Raw genomic sequence first — 16,956 nt, 5'->3', positions numbered from 1 at the left:
CACTGGGCTACTCCTTATCATCTCATGCACGCCCATATCTACAATCAGACGCTTAAGTCACTTAGACAAATTCAGTAATTCACGAATTCATTGTGCTAGTAAATATACTCTGGTTGCATTTTCATACTGATGAATGTAGAATACTCTCGACCGCCCCAAACTCACATATGCCAGTGTGGTATACTCTGCCAAGTTTTACTGTTTCCTCAAGATCCTTGAAGGCCGTGTACTCCATCTCCCTAGCCCGTATCCTGTACCAAATTACAGAAGTTTCACATCTACTCAAACAATTCAAACGCTTACCCCAGTTGTAAGTCTCATGGAAAATCGAATCCAATCACTCTCCTGTGCCCCCCCCCCTCCGTGAAAGCTCTGGCCTCCTGCCTTTTCTCTACAATGTGTTCATCCTAAGAGTCGTCAGCTGCATTTTCTCTGGTATATCGACAGTTATTTGCAATTTAGTTTTTGCAGTGTGTAGCTGGATTCGGCACCATCACATCTTTTATGCGATGCCTAGTGTCGACGGAAAGTGTCGGCTGGTTTGTTTTCCGTTACGAACATTATTTTTTTAGTGGAATTTTATGTGCTCATACGATTGAATTAACAGGTACAGTAGAAAAGGAAGAATAACAAGTAGTCTAGAAGCGACTGAGCCGCGCTGCTGCACGGCATCAGCAATTAGCACGTGTCAGGGCGCTGCTCACTCACTGCTGGAATACTGCTTATCTTCCTGTTTTACTGTACCTGTTAATACATTCGATAAAACAAATATCGCACTAGACTAATTTGGGACTGCTCTGTCGAATGGGCACGTAAAATTCCGCTTTAAAAAAGAGAGGAAATCCGACGCTTTCCATCGACACTGGGCGTCGCTTGAAAGACGTGTTGAGCAGTATTTTTTTGGGTTAGAAACTAAACTGCCGATATAACAGAGAAAATGCGCCTGACGACTCTTAGGAGAGACACCCTGCATAAACGTGTCGCACCTTCCCTGATCTTCGCACTTACTAGGTCCTTCCTCAGGTTAATTTCAACCGCTTCAACTTCCTAAACTGAGTTCTGGCTATCCTATCAACTATAGCCTATCCTGCCTCTTCCAATCGGAGGCTCGTATCCTCCTTCTCCCTTCGCAGCTGCAGTTCTAGCGGTCTCTTGCCACCTACACCCAGTAACTGTATCCTTTCCATTACTCATTTCACATGCTTTCTCGTATCACTTCCTCTTCAGTTCCACCTGCGTCAAAAATCTGTCAGTTAGAGAATGTTACCAGAAGCCCACAAGACCATCATCCTCACATGTCTCAAGATGACACTCACCAACGTACCATAAAGACTAAAGTCACTTTTCTTACAAAACTTCTTGGCAGATTAAAACTGTGTGCCGGACCGAGACTAGAACTCGGAACCTTTGCAAAGGTCGCGAGTTCGAGTCTTGGTCCGGCACACAGTTTTAATCTGCCAGTAAGTTTCATATCAGCGCACACTCCGCTGTAGAGTGAAAATTTCATTATACATTTTTCTTATTTTTATAAATGTGTTTTTATGTAATTGCTTTAATAAGAGGATGAAGAACGATAACATGACTGCTACCAGCATGTCCCCCTAAGGGGGAATGTAAGAAGAATAATTGTCTAAAATTTCTTCCGTTCCAACATTGCGACTGATACAGCAACCAGTGTAAGATTTGAGAAAAAAATACAGTTTTGGTTGCGGAGGTAGAAATATTAAAATAAAACCCTCCGCAACCAAGACTGAATTTTTAGTTCAAATAATATGAAAAAATGAAAGCAGGAAGTGCATGAATCCGTAATATGAGATACGCAAACAAACAATGGTTATTGCTTGGAAATTAAATAACCAGAAAAAGCAGTGAAAGTGAACTTAAAATGACACGAAGACAAATGTTCCAAGAAATTACAGGATTATAGCTGGTTGCCGTTTACTTGCCAGCAAGATATTCCAACTGGGCACCTGCCAGTGATCTCCAGGTGAGGCAGCGAGGACTGTAACGGACTGCCCATGTCGCCCTGTGTCCATTTCGCGCTTGCTTTATGATCGTAATAACGAGAGTAAGCCAACTATCCCGTTACACGACCAGCGCGTTCGATGATGGGGGTGTGAAACTCAGAAATTTGGGAAGTCGCCACTTACAGTTGCCATCCATGATTTCTTTCGTCTACAATGAGAGCACTTAGTGGAAATGATGACGGGTGTTCAATTCATAGCCAGCATATTATTTCTGCTGCATATTTGTTGAAAATGGAGGCTATTCGGTAGTTTACGCTGCAGAGGTTCAAAATGGTTCAAATGGCTCTAAGCACTATGGGAATTAACATCTGAGGTCATCAGTCCCCTAGACTTAGAACTACTTAAACCTAACTAACCTAAGGACATCACACGCATCCATGCGCGAGGCAGGATTCGAACCTGCGATCGTAGCAGGAGCGCGGTTCTGGACTGAAGCGCCTAGAACCGCTCGGCCACAGAGGTCAGGTCGCTACAGAGGTTTTTGAAATGTACTGTATTGTTAAGTATTTTAAAAGTACTTCAGAATTGCTCTTTGCTGAAATTTCCCAATGGTGGTATAAAGAAACTATATTTTCGGCACGTATAAAGTCGTGGGACAAATTATTTCGTCAATCAAAAAATTTCTGATGGCTGTGCAGCGAAACTTGGATAAAGAAAAGACATAACTATATCAAGGACGATACAAGCAGTAGAATAGTTAGCGGATATAGCTGTTCTTGAGAGAAAAAAAGAAAAACGAGAGGAAGAAAACATGTAAGTGACTGTTGTTGTGGAAGGAGGAGCGTCGGTGTGGGGGGGGGGGGGGGGGCTTGTTCGGAATCCTAAATGCCTGGTTCAAATGGCTCTGAGCCCTACTCTACTTAACTTCAGAGGTCATCAGTCACCTAGAACTTAGAACTAATTAAACCTAACTAACCTAAGGACTTCACACACATCCATGCCCGAGGCAGAATTCGAACCTGCGACCGTAGCAGTCGCTCGGCTCCTGACTGTAGCGCCTAGAACAGCAAGGCCACTTCGGCCGGCCTTGTTCGGAATCCTCCGTTGGATGATCAGTATGTAGGTAAATCAAATATTAAAACTGCCGATATTTGATATGGGTTACCTTGTAATACATGTTCATTTTAACAAGTAATTCGTATAAAAGTTCCTCTTGACCACAGGGTTGTGTAAAACTTACAGAAGGGAAGCAGGAAAACTAGTAAAGAAAGAATAGATGGACAGGTAAGTACGAAATTAAATGATGGCCACGGAATGCACACATCAGCATTTGGGCTGTACGTAAGTCTGTTTGTGCCTCCTCTAGACTAATAGACTGTGGAGTACTGCAGAGTGTGTCAGTCACTGAGACACTGGTGTCGTATGCCTCACTGAAAGCTTGGTTGGTTGGTTGGTTTGTGGGAGGCGACCAAACAGCGAGGTCATCGGTTAGGGAAGGATGGGGAAGGAAGTCGACCATGCACTTCCAAAGAAACCATCCCAGCATTTGCATGAAGCGATTTAGGGAAATCACGAAAACCTAAATCAGGATGGCCGGACACGGGTTTGAATCGTCGTTCTCCCGAATGCGTTGAAAGCTTAGTATTTTGAAAAGTGTATGCGTAACACCATCTTAGAACGTGGTAGATTTTGTACACACATTGTCTTACAGTTGCAGCTGAGGCCCATGAAAACCATCTAGATTTGTTAAAGCAATCGTCAGATCTGAAGTTAGTAATTTATCTCAAATAGAACTGAGGCATTCGACTTCTCTACACCACAGTAGAACAACAGATTACTCTGGCGACAATCTGTCTTGTTCTACTGTAGTAATAGAAAAGTAAAAGTACCATTCGACACATTTTGGCGATGCATTTAGCGCACGAGAATTCCGCCGCCAGGAGAAGTTCGAGGACGGCATTTGCTGCCGAGGGCAGCAAGAAGTGCGGTGAACGCAGGCGACACGGCACGGCAGCGACACGGCAGAGGGCGCGCTTCGCAGAAGGCTCGGCGCGGCGCGGCGCGGCGTCTGCCGCAATCGGCTCCATTAATCGCCGGCCGTGGCTGCGCCCGCAGCCGCAGGCCCTCCCGAGGGACGAACTGCCTGCGAAAGAGATAGCGGCCGCCCCCGTGCCCGCCATCACACTATCACCAGATGCCAGCCTCAGATCCGCCGTCCTCATTAATAACACCACACCCGATGCGTAGCCCCACTGAGGGCTGTCGCCACAGCGCTGACGCCGCCACGTTGCATTACGAGCCACTGTAATACTCCAAGTATTCCGACCATTGTATCAGTGCAGAATTTTGAGCGTACCTAACGAAAAACACCTACGGCACATATTTCGTCACCCACACTAGATGCGTACTTCAATTCACAGCGAAGCATCCACGGGAATGCCCCTGCCGGCCGCGGTGGTCTAGCGGTTAAGGCGCTCAGTCCGGACCCGCGCGACTGCTACGGTCGCAGGTTCGAATCCTGCCTCGGGCATGGATGTGTGTGATGTCCTTAGGTTAGTTAGGTTTAAGTAGTTCTAAGTTCTAGGGGACTGATGACCACAGATGTTAAGTCCCATAGTGCTCAGAGCCATTTGAACCATTTGGAATGCCCCTACACTATCTGATCAAAAGTATCCGGACAACAGTAAGTGGACATTAATAAGGGTTGTGTCCAACTTTCACTTTTGACAGTTCGAACTCCACGGAGCACACTCTCAGAGAGGTTTCTGAATGTCTGTGAGAGAACGGCAGCGCATTCTTCCTGGAGAGCCGAAACCAGACACGTTTCCGGTTTTGGACGCTCGGATCTGGAGGGAAATCGAATGTTTAACTCATCCCAAAGGCAGCCCTTTGGTTTCAGGTGGGGACTCTGGGCAGTCTAGTCAGTTTCAGGAATGTTATTGTCCAGAGAACTTTGCCTCACTCATTCTACTTCACGACAAAGTGGATCGTCAATCTGATACAAACAATATTCGTCTCTGAACTGTTTCTCTGCTGTACGCAGTACACAATGGTGTAAAACGTGTTACTGTATTTCCGCATTTAGCGTTTTCTTAAGCACAGTGAGGAAACGGCACCCAAACCACTAAAAACTCCCTGCTACCTTAACACCACCGCCTCAATATTTCACTATTGTCACTGCTCGTCACGGCACTCACCAAACCCAACGACTTCCATCGCATTACCGCAGGGTATGATGTGATTCACCACTCAGAATCACTCGTTTCCAGTCTTCCACTGTCCAATGATGTCGCTCTTGACACCAACCTAACCGTCTCTTAGCGCTGACAGCAGAAATGTGTGGCTTATGAGGAGCTGCTCCGCCGTTGTAGGGCATTCACAGCCGTTGTTCAAGCTGGACTGCTGGTAACACTTTGGAATCACGAGTGATTTCTTCTTCTGATTTCGTGCCATATTTTACAACTACCTTTCGCAATGCTCGAGAATCTCTGCCCGTTAGTATATGCGTTCTGCAAAGTAATAGTTTAGCTGCTGTTGTTCCTTCGTATTTCCACTTCACAACCACAACAGTAAAAGTCAGCTTGGACTGCTATAGAGGGGTTGATATGTCCCTGATACGTTTCTCACTGGGGTGGCACCCAATGATTACTCCAGGTCTTAGTCACTGAGCTCTCTTGAGTAATCACTGCGTCTCTACTGACAACGCAGTACTGTTCGTCTCCTTTTTACTGGTGGGTCCGCCTCTCGTGACATCTACTGATCTACTGGTCTGTTCCGCATTACACAAAGTGTCCAGGTATACTTAGATAGCGAATGTGCTTCATCCTTTAGCTGGCCAGATTGCGACGAAAACAAGGTTCTCTCACCACCAGAATCAAAGAATTTACTGCGGGTCGAATGTCACCGTGTTACCTTGCAATAACAAACTCGACCACGGACCGTGGATAAATGCAACGGTGATAAAGACCAATGTCCCATATCTCGATATTTCTTTTTTATTCGGCTAAACAGCTGGCCTTAATCTGCTTATTGCTGTAGACAGCTACTCAGATAGTGAGAGCATTTACTAGCTGCCATGAACGGCGGGGCTACGTACGCAAAACTGCCCGCAAAGTGAAAAACAAGGCGGTGTCGTTCTACCCGACCATGATATTATTGAACTTTGCTTCAGGTGGCTGTTACCTAAAACACGTGGTGACCCTACAGTCAACAAGTATAATGGTGACTAAAGAAAACGTGTCGCATTGTGTATGACTTCAAGACAGTCTTGCATATACTGCCAAGTTGCACAATGTGTCCTCGCAAAATATCACGATAGAAACTCCCGATAAGCCAATCCAAGTTCCCGCACATACAGGTACAATGATACTGTGATCAACTAATTATCAGTATACATGCTTACAACGCGCAAGCCGGCTGCCCTCTTGTTGACTAGATACGCTCTGGGCTTGGTCTATAATACTTGGTGTTAGAATTTTCATTGAAGTAAGACGGACTTTGGCTTTATTCATGGATCTGCAGTACTTCTTTGAATAACGCAGCCAAGCCGGAACTTTGTGTTGCGCGCTAAACTCTAAGCCTGTACCGAAACTGCAAGTACTGTTTTTCTCCAAATAAAGGAATCAGAAGCACTGTTCTAACAATTCTATTTTTTTGTATGCAATTAAATACCGTCATACAAATATTTATGTTACCCTTACATCAGTTCACTGCTAACGCCCAAAATAAGAACGTTACATAACTGCTCAGGAAGAACAGAGCTTAGCGTCCCAATGACGAAGAGTTTATTATGGATGACCAGTTGTTCAGTATCTACATGTTAGTGTGCGACTGGACAATACATTGCATCACTATACCGTACATGTCTGTTCAGTATGCGTCTGTTCAGCACACAACAACTCAGTACGTAAAGGTTGTGCATACAACTTCCCAGTACAGACTGTTGAATACAGATATGTCAATATATAACCGTTAATTACGCTGCTGGCCACTACGAAGCTGCTGTGTACACAGGGGTCCATTGTGCAAACTTTTATTTTATACTCATTCCCTACATAACTGTTACGATGGGCTGCTCTGCCCTCCCGTTACGCAACTGGACCGTTTCGATACACTGTCGGAATAGCCAACCAGCTGGAAAGGAACCTATTAGCTTGGCAACTGGACACATGCTCAAAAGGATTTATCTGTGGTTTCTCTAGTCCACTTGAGGCACATGCAGCCACATTCTTTCAAGGAGACGACCTGACACTGGCAACTGTGAACTGCTGCCGCGACTGGTTGCTCATAAATTGTCAGCGTGCATTGTATAGTTATTATTTTATTCGTTCTCTTTACGTTAGGTTCCACATTACTTTTCTATATCGCAAAATTTTCTGACACCACTACGTATAATAACTCTCTAGGCACACATTATTGCTCTTGCACGTAGTATTAGAAATGCATCATCCTATGTATCGTCACCATCATATACAACTGCGATCTTCACTTTCAGCTGCAAGGAAACCTATAGCGTTCATTCTTAGACCACGCTTATTTATCACTGTGAATGTGCATAAAATGACTAAAGCGAAGTATGACAACGAAAACACCCTGCAACCTTTTGAAAAGTTTAGATAAGGCTGAATATTTTAATTGTGTTATGGGAATTGAAAATGCGCTTTAATGCATATTACAACACTTTTGTGAGATTCCTAATGACAATATTTCTGGAAATTCCCCAACAAACGAGAAACACAGATAGACTGACTCGGAACAAAACACAGTTTTTGAACGTTTCTATAGAACGTATACGTTCACGAATAACTGGTCTACTGATAGCTGCTGCGTGTGAGAGAGCCCTCCTGTGACCACGGGGACTCCAGTTTTTGTCTGACCATGTCACATGACTGGGGTGCCTTCAGACCTTTTAATGGCGTCGTCGTGACAGGCGGATGCAGGCCAGGACTGGCAGGCGCCAGCCACCGGCGCATTTGATCGCGGCCAAATCTTGGATGCCACATGATGGATGTCTCCGTTTCAGTTGTTGTTCATGAAAGGGGCATTTTATGTGCCATCGTGACAAGGGTGCACTATGAGAGACTCTGACCGCGGACAACGACCTCCAAAAATCTATACCTGTGGTCAACAACGTATTAATGGCAGAGACCGGAAAGGCGGGCCACAGCGCTGAAAATCACTTGCCAGTCCCAACTAGGATAACAATAACCGATGAGAAGCCATCCATGACCCTCATCGATGACAAGTACGTAAGTCAGCGCCCTATTTGAGGTCCTCTGCACGCCAGAGGGCGCACGGCACAGACAGGGTCGTCATTACTGTGGTCTTCGGTTCGAAGACTGGTTTGGTACAGCTCTCCATGCTAGTCTATCCTGTGCAAGCCTTTTCTTCTCCAAATAGCTACTGCGGCATGCTTACTGTATTCACGCACTCGTCTCCTGCAATTTTTACCTCCTCGTCTCCCCTCTCCGGGCTTCACTTCATTACCAAACTGACGATTACTTCATGCCTCAGTATTTGCTGTATCAACCAATCTCTTCTTTTAGTCATACTGTGTTAAATTTCTTGTTTTGCGGATTCCATTCAGTACTTCCTCATTACTTACTTTATCTATCCATAACCTTTATCGTATTTCTGTAGCACCACATTTCATTTTATACTAGATGGTAACAAAATCCTCTTTTCCAGAAACACTTTCATTGCTACAACCAGTCTCCATTTTATATCGTATCTACTTCGGCTGTCATTAGTTATTTTGTTGCCCAAATAGCAACTCCGATCTACAGTTTTTTATATCTCATTCCCTGATCTAATTATCTCAGCATCGCCTCATCGATGCGTTACACTACATTACTCTTATTTTACTTTTGTTGATACTTATCCTATAACGTGTTTTTAAGACACCATCCATTTCGTTCAACTGATCTGCCAAGCCTATCGCAGTCATTGCATGTCATTGCAAACCACAAAGTTTCCATTTCTTCTCTCCTAATTTTATTTACCTCTCCAAATTTCCCCTTGGTTTCTCTTACTGCTTGCTGAAGGTGCAGCCTCAATAACTTCGGGAATAGGCTACAGCGCTGCCTAACTCTCTTCTTACCTACTGCTTCTCTTTCATGTCCCTTGACTCTTATAACTGCAGTCTGGTTTCTCTTCATGTTGTAAGTAACCTTTCGCTCCCTATATTTTACACGTGCTACCTTCAGAAATTCAAAGACTGTTTTTCGATCAAAACTGTCAAAAACTTTCTCTAAATCTATAAATTCTGTAAATGTAGGTTTAGCTTTCTTTAAACTATCTTCCAAGTCGTAGGGTAAGTATTGCCTCGTGTATTCCTACATTTTTCCGGAGTCTAAACTGACATGAGTAATGATAGGAACTTATGCTAAATTTGATTGGTAACCATTTTTCATCCATGTATGTTTTCATCTACATTTTTTAAATGTAAGTCATCGTACTGTCAACGACTTTGCCGCAGTGGTAACATCGGTTCCCGTCAGATCACCGACGCTAAATGCTGACGGGCTTGGGTGACCGACCGTCCGGTCTGCGGAGCGCAGTTAGCAAGCGGGTTGCTCTCAGCCCTTGTGAGCCAAATTGAGAAGCTACTTAATTGAGAAGAAAGCGGTGTGCTGTCCTCACGCCCACCAAATTTGCATCCAGTAACGTCTAGGCTGCTGGGTCTGCCGAGACCTGTCCGGATGGAGTTTACTTCAGTTTTAAGTCATCGTATTATGAGCATTAATTGCTGTGTGGCTGCTATCTTTAACACGATCTGTACCTCATGGTGTATGTAATAATGGGTTAATTATCTGTACTCATGCACTTTTTCCCATCGATTCATATACTAGCGTATCTTTAGTATGACTTACTACACGGGAAGCGCAGGTCAGTTCGTTGTAACGTCACCAATAGCAATAGAAGAAATAATTTAATAACCAACAGCAGTACTGTTTACGCCTCAAAAAAATCTCCGCAATAAACATGTTACGAAACCCATTAGGTGTGTGCCTGTAGAAAACTGTATAACCTGACCGTCCACTTGACGTCCTTGGATACACTACCATCTAGTGACAGACAAAAAACAACTCATGATATTCGGCAAATAATCCTTTGTTAGAGGAAGAATTTCATTCCATTGAGATACTTACCACTATCTCCATTCCTTTCTCACTATGCCGATGTACCCGAATGGCAAACATGACAAAAAATTTTATTTGGTATGCAGCCTAGCGCTTCATAATATCAATTTAGAATCTAGTGAAGTGTCACAAGATCTCCTACAGCTGCTGAAATGATGGAGATAACACAGAGGTTCCTTCTCTGACGGTAGGAATCTTTTCATTTTTGCTTGAAAACGGCCGTGGTATGCTGGATCCAGTTGGTACAATGGTACAATCTTTTCACGAAAATTTCCAACACAGATGCCAGCGTTTGAATGTGTAGATAATTCTCAACAGCAGATGTTAAGAAAAACAGTTTTGAGTCAATGATTTGGTGGAAAAACACGAATTAACTTTCGGTTTGCAAACATACAATTACTTTCAATAAAAACATTGCCGAAAGCAGATTTCTTCCAAAATTAAAAGTTTTATTGGGCATAATGATTACTTCTTCCTTCCTTTGTTTTATCTTTTTACATCCATTATTTTTTGTGATTTACTTTATATAATATATGTACCCTTTTATTTTCTTCTTTTACGGCCAATTAACTGTTCCTGGATAACTTAATATTTTCCACTAACGTGTGCCTTGAAGCAAGAATTTTCATTACATCTCGTTACTCACTTCTACAAATATAATTTTACCAATCCACTCAGTTTTTAACTTTTTTGCAGCATTCAATTTAAAATGTTTCCAGTGTCGTCTTACTTGTATTTCTTAAAGAAAAATAATCCGAAATTCGCTGGATGGTTTGCACATCACTGTGCTTTACTAAGCTTGAGTCTGTTCGAAGAAAAAAGTAATTACCTTGTTGCAACCAGAGAATCAGCTATCCATGACAATTATAAGGGAAGGTTCAGTTTACCGTAGATAGCAAACGCAGTTCAGCTGCAGATTTTTACAAGCACAAAATACTGTCAGTGAAGAATGTGACCTTGAGTTCCAGGAAAGAACTGGTAATTTAACCCTGGAACTTTGATTTTTCGTATACCACATTGTTTTTATTGTCGGTTCTGTGCAATTGAAAGTTTAGATAATAAATTTCAAAGTTGGCGAAATGTGATGTATTGCCTGTTGGCTTCTGTCTCCGGATCTTCGGCGGACGTGTGTTTAACGATTTTCCTGACGAATCTGGCATTGTCAATGGTTCACCTTTCATTGCTGGTGGCGGACTGGAGTCTTTGTCGGCCAGTCCATGCAGCACGAAGATTCTTGGAAAGAAGCGATGAACAAATTTTGGATATTTTACATCAATTTAGTGGCTGCATACCTCTATCCGACTGGGATAAAACCGACACCATCACTCATAGTAGCATGCAGAATGAACTCGACAGCTCTAGCGAGCAACAGAATAAAAAAGTCTGACATATGCAGTCAGTTCGAACGCAGTACTCAACCTAAGCGAACGACCACTGACCTCAGAATAATTGTCTGTTCGAAGCGGAGGGTATTTCTCCGTCTTTCCTAGAAATTTACCTATGTGGGATGTATTGCTAAACACCGAAGGGACCATCTGGGTCCTTTGTTGTGAAAAAGCTGAGGAATTATGGACTGAAACCGCCACGATATTGCGTTGAGCAAAACCACCAGCTTTCAATCTGAAAAGAGAAGAGTTTCAGTCTATCAAGAACCTTAACGCCAACAAGAGCGTATTGGTACCGCCTGCTGACAAAGGAAATGTGAGCATTGTAATGAAAACCGAAAATTTTGAGCAGAAGGCACGTGACCTATTAAAGCTGATGACTTGGCGAAAGCTAACCACAGATCCGACACATCGAATCACATGGAATACGAAATGGTTAATGGACGCGTGCAGAGGAACCTGTGTAACATAGAAGCCCTACCATCCTAGTCCTATGTGTTGCAAAAAGCCATATAGATGGTGTACCATTAAGACCGATCGTAAGCGCTTCTGGTTCACTGACGTATAAACTGGCGAAACTCTTGGACTCTCTGCTTCATCCACCCGTCGGAAAGACGGGTGCCCACGTAAAAGACTTGACCTTTCTGCCACAAGCCCCGAGGGTGACGAACAGAATCGGCTGTATATTGCGCAAACACGGCGTAAAAGTTGTTTACAAAGAGCGAAGGACAAATGGGAGACTCGCAGTGTCGATAATTTGTCTCTTATCGTGTACATGTACATCCATCAGTAACAGGATCACCGAGCGTAAACGGTATTGGAGGTTGGGACAGGTGGAGAAATTGATCTTGCAGAAAACGCAAATAATCATATTCGCAGACACGGAGATTCTCGCTGTGGAGAAGAGCTAACCCGCCAGCTCGTTCAGGCAAGCCACAAACAAGACAATAATTCCAAGAAGAACAAAGAAAGCCTCAAGATAAACGGATTCTGGATGCTAGTGCTCCAGTGAACGTCCGTTGCAGGTATCAAGCGCACAACGACAGTGATCATGGCCAGGAAAAAGCCCCCAGACGTTGGCACGACGAGTAAATATTTCCTCCGGCCGCAGTCTTAACGCTGTTCCGCCATCAGCAGTGGAGGGTGAACCTTCGACAATACCAACCACTAGTGCTGGCGAAATGTCAGGAAAGCCGTTAAAGGAATTTCGGCCGAAGATCTAGAGACTGAAGTCAAAAGGGCCATGAAAGCTTCAACAAATTTGTGAAAGTTATTTATTTCTTTCTATTTCCGCTGAACCTACCGTCTTGAAAATCTGTTATAGGTCGCAAGGGGCACTATACTACAACGCTTTATTGTTCAGACAATTGTCGTACATTTATTTGTAGCAAAATGCTCAATATAACACAAAAAGTAAAACAAAACGAAATGGGTTCAAAGAAACGATGACAAGAAGAGAAAAAGGTCTTAATCCCATCAATGTACTACTATTTTGTTTCTATTATATGAAGGTTTAGACGTATGACTACATTTCTGTCATTTCCAGAAAAGCTCACACGAAGTGTCAAGGATGTCGCAACGTTCCTGGCAATGCAAAAAATTCTCGCAGCCCGACTCGAGCGACTGGCCGACTGCGAATTTGCCTGCTGCAGTGTAAGGCAGCAGCGGGCAGCTATCTGGCAGCGCAGTGCTGTATCGTCGGCGGGCAGCGCGAAACGAGCGGCGGTCATTACGCGCCGCCTATCACCCGCCACCGTGTTTGCGCCGCCTGTACAAACAGCTAATTTGTTATTATTTTTTGTGTCGTTGCGCCTGCCCTCTGTGCGTATCAGTCCGTCCTTTCAGAGGAAACAAAAAACAGCGACGGACCACAATCGAAACCTGCTCCGCCAAGATAAGGGCTGGCAGAGCGACCGGCGCCGGCGGCGTGTACACAGCGCCGGGCCGGCTCGTGTCGCGTCGCACTCGCTCGCGTGCGTTTATCGGCGCCGCAAAACAAACGGAAAGCAGTTGACGTCTATAATGTAATTTGTATATTTTTATCGGAGGACAGGCGCGCGCAGGCGGGAAGCCGTGTAAAAATCGGGGAAGAGTAATTTGCATAAGCCCCACGCGCTCCGTCCGCTAAATGCGCGTCCAGATTAGATGCGACGCCGGGCGTCGGACCCGGCGTCGCGTCACGTGATGGCGGGCCCGCGGGAGCGACGCCGGCCGGCCGGCCATCCATCTCCTTCCGTCGCGACGCCGCTGGACGCCGCCGCCGCCACCGCAGCCAGTGCCGGACCTGCTCGGCCGTCCCTGGGGCCGGCGCTATCTCGCCTGCGCCCCTCGCCCCCTCGTGCTGCTCGCCTTTTTTACGGCGTTTGGCTTCTGCCCTGTCCTGTCTCGCGCGCCTCCGCCGCCGCTGAATAACAAACGCGAAACGTGGACGATTGTGTTAGCTGCGGCGTTCCCAGCCAGTGCTGTGCACCTTCGTACTCTCCTCCCCGTAGTATTACACCGTTGTAACTACGTCCTGCATGTGCTTGTCTGCATCTAATGTGGATAATGAGTCTTATGATATATGCACTGCAAAATGAATTTGAAGTAAGCATACTTTAAGAGATCATACGAGGAGCGTCAAATAAGTAACGCATGCATTTTTGTCAGACAGTTTCAGTTGAAAAAATACGGAATTTGTTGTCCAACCTCGTGGAATATTTCCGCTTCAGCCGATATAGTTTCATGGAGTTCCGATTGGCGCCAGCGCTTTACGTAGCCTTCATAATGACGTTTGTAACGGAAGTGCGTTCCAAGCAGAGAGCTATCATTGAGTTTCTTTTGGCGGAAAACCAGAGCATCGCAGACGTTCGTGGGCGATTGCAGAATGTCTACGGACACATGGCAGTGAATAAAAGCACGGTGAGTCGTTGGGCGAGGCGTCGGTCATTACCACAACAAGGTTCGCAAACCTGTCTCCCGCGTGCCAGCCGGAGGCACACAGCCGTGATCCCTACAATGTTGGAACGTGTGGGCACTCTCGTTCGAGGCGATCGACAGATCAGAATGAAGCCTCGCTGCTGACTAAGATGCCTCTGTTGGTAGTACTGAGACACTCGTCCACCAGTTGCGGTACTCAAAAGCGTGTGCTCGCTGGATTCCTCGCCGCTAGCAGAGGATCATAAAGAGTAACGATGGATCGTTTGTACGGAGTTGCTTATGTGTTACGAGGATGATCGTGACAAATTTTCGTCGAACATCCTCACAGGCGATGAAACATGTGTTCATCACCTCGAACCGGAAACAAAACGGCAATCCATGGAGTGGCGCCACAGCACCTCTCCTCCGAAGAAAAAGTTCAAATCATACAATGAAGGGCTTCACGGCCGGATGTTTCACCTGCTGAGAATTCTTCCGGATTGTATGGCCGTGGTCCATGGAACTCTTCAATCAATTGAAGAGTTCCATGGACCATGGCCATACAACCCGGAAGAATTGTCAGCAGCAAAAAGTTCAAAGCCGCACCGTCAGCCGATAAAGTGAAGACGACGGTGTCCTGGACTCTGAATGGTGCAACTATCAACTCTGGAGTGTACTGTGCTGCCCACAGGAAACTGAAGGAACGATTTTAGCGTGTTCATCGGCATGAAATGCAAACCAACTTCTCCTTCTCCATGACAACGCAAGGCCCCACACAAGTGTGCACACCCCAGAGGAGCTCACAAAACCTCGTTGGACTGTTCTTCCCCAACCATTCCCACAGCCCTGATCTCACACCTTTAGTCTTCCATCTGGATCGTCCAATCAAGGATCCACTCCGCGAGAATCAGTACATGGATACTGGGGAGCTTACTGATGTAGCAAGACGTTCGCCCCGACATCGAGAAGTAGAGCGGTGCCTTGAGGGCGTGCAGGCCCTCCCACTAAGTTGCTGTAAGGCCGTCGCGTTGATCGGAGTTTATGTTGAAAAATAGGGGTTTTGCTGCCAAAGGAGTGCGAAATAATAATGTGAATTGCAATTCTGAATAAAACCAATCTGCTTTCAGCAAAAAAGTGTTGCATTACTTATTGATTGCTCCTTGTAGTATGAATGACAATATGAAACATCGGAGGAAAACGTAATGGTATAAACTGTTATCAAAAGCTACTGCCGTTAAGCTGTTACAAAATGTAAGGAAAGAGATTTAGGTGAATGTAAATTAAAAGGTCGTTACTTGATAACAAATGTATCTTAAGCTTCCAACTGCATCAGTTGGGTGAACACCCACGAGCTTTCGGACAAATGCTCCTACACCACTGTAAAATGATGAGTTACCTGTGGTCGGTGAAGTCGCAGGTGTCTTGTATGGTAGTCATTTCATTGTACAGACAACGCACTCACTACAACCTCCCAACGCCAGGGTCTGAATAGTCGTGTGAACTCCTAAGGAACCAAACAGCTGAGGTCATCGGTCCCTAGACTTACACACTACTTAAACTAAGTTATGCTAAGAACAACACACACACACCCAGGCCCGAAGGAGAACTCGAAGCTCCGGCGGGAGGGGCCGTGCAATCCGTGAAATGGCGCCTCTAACCGCGCGGCCACACCCCGTGTCTAGAGTCTGAAGATGTGCATAGCTGCAGACCTCCTTCTTTATTGTGGGTGTTACAGGAAATTTTCATCTCGGTCGTTTCTTTTATAAAGCTGTCCCAGAAACCATTTGACCAATTAGTAACAGATGTCTCGTCAAACGAAAATCTGTTTCTGGTTTCCAGAGAATATTCTGCTAGCGCTCATTTGTAGCATACCGTTTGTGGAAACACCTCTCGTGTTCCATATGGAGTTGTTCTATTGTGCGCGCAGTCTGTCCGACAGCAATCACGCGGGTATCATCACTTGAGAGTGGTGGAAGAGTACTCGGCCGAAAGCTCGCGGGTTTTTATCCACTTGTCGAAACTGGAAGCTCGAGAAAGCTTTGTTAGTATATGCTGCCGTGCAACCATGCATTCGTTCGTCGTTAGTTGTTGCCTGCTTTTTGCATTTCGAATAAACCAGCTTCCTTAGAGATATTACAGTTATTTTCAAGGTTACCCGATCTCCATAGAGCCGGCCGGGATGGCCGAGCGGTTCTAGGCGCTACAGTCTGGAGCCGCGCGATCGCTACGGTGGCAGGTTCGAATCCTGCCTCGGGCATGGATGTGTGTGATCTCCTTAGGTTAGTTAGTTTAAGTAGTTTTAAGTTCTATGGGACTGATGACCTCAGAAGTTAAGTCCCATGGTGCTCAGAGCCATAGAACAAAATTCTGTGGTTCTCGACGGATGTTTCCTGATTATTTTGGTATAAGGGACCCATGATCTCCGGTGATTCGTTAGAGTAATTGAATTTCGTTTCGTTTCTTACCGACATTTATCTTCGTCCCAGTACTGCAGTAAAACTATCTGCAGAACGATACAACTGCGCTGTGTATCTTGTTTGAAACTAAACTTTTTCATTCATTCAC

This window comes from Schistocerca serialis, chromosome 6 (genome assembly GCF_023864345.2).
Source record: "Schistocerca serialis cubense isolate TAMUIC-IGC-003099 chromosome 6, iqSchSeri2.2, whole genome shotgun sequence".
Lineage (NCBI taxonomy): Eukaryota > Metazoa > Arthropoda > Insecta > Orthoptera > Acrididae > Schistocerca > Schistocerca serialis.
The sequence above is the reverse complement of the archived record's forward strand: the minus strand, read 5'-3'. Positions refer to the sequence as shown.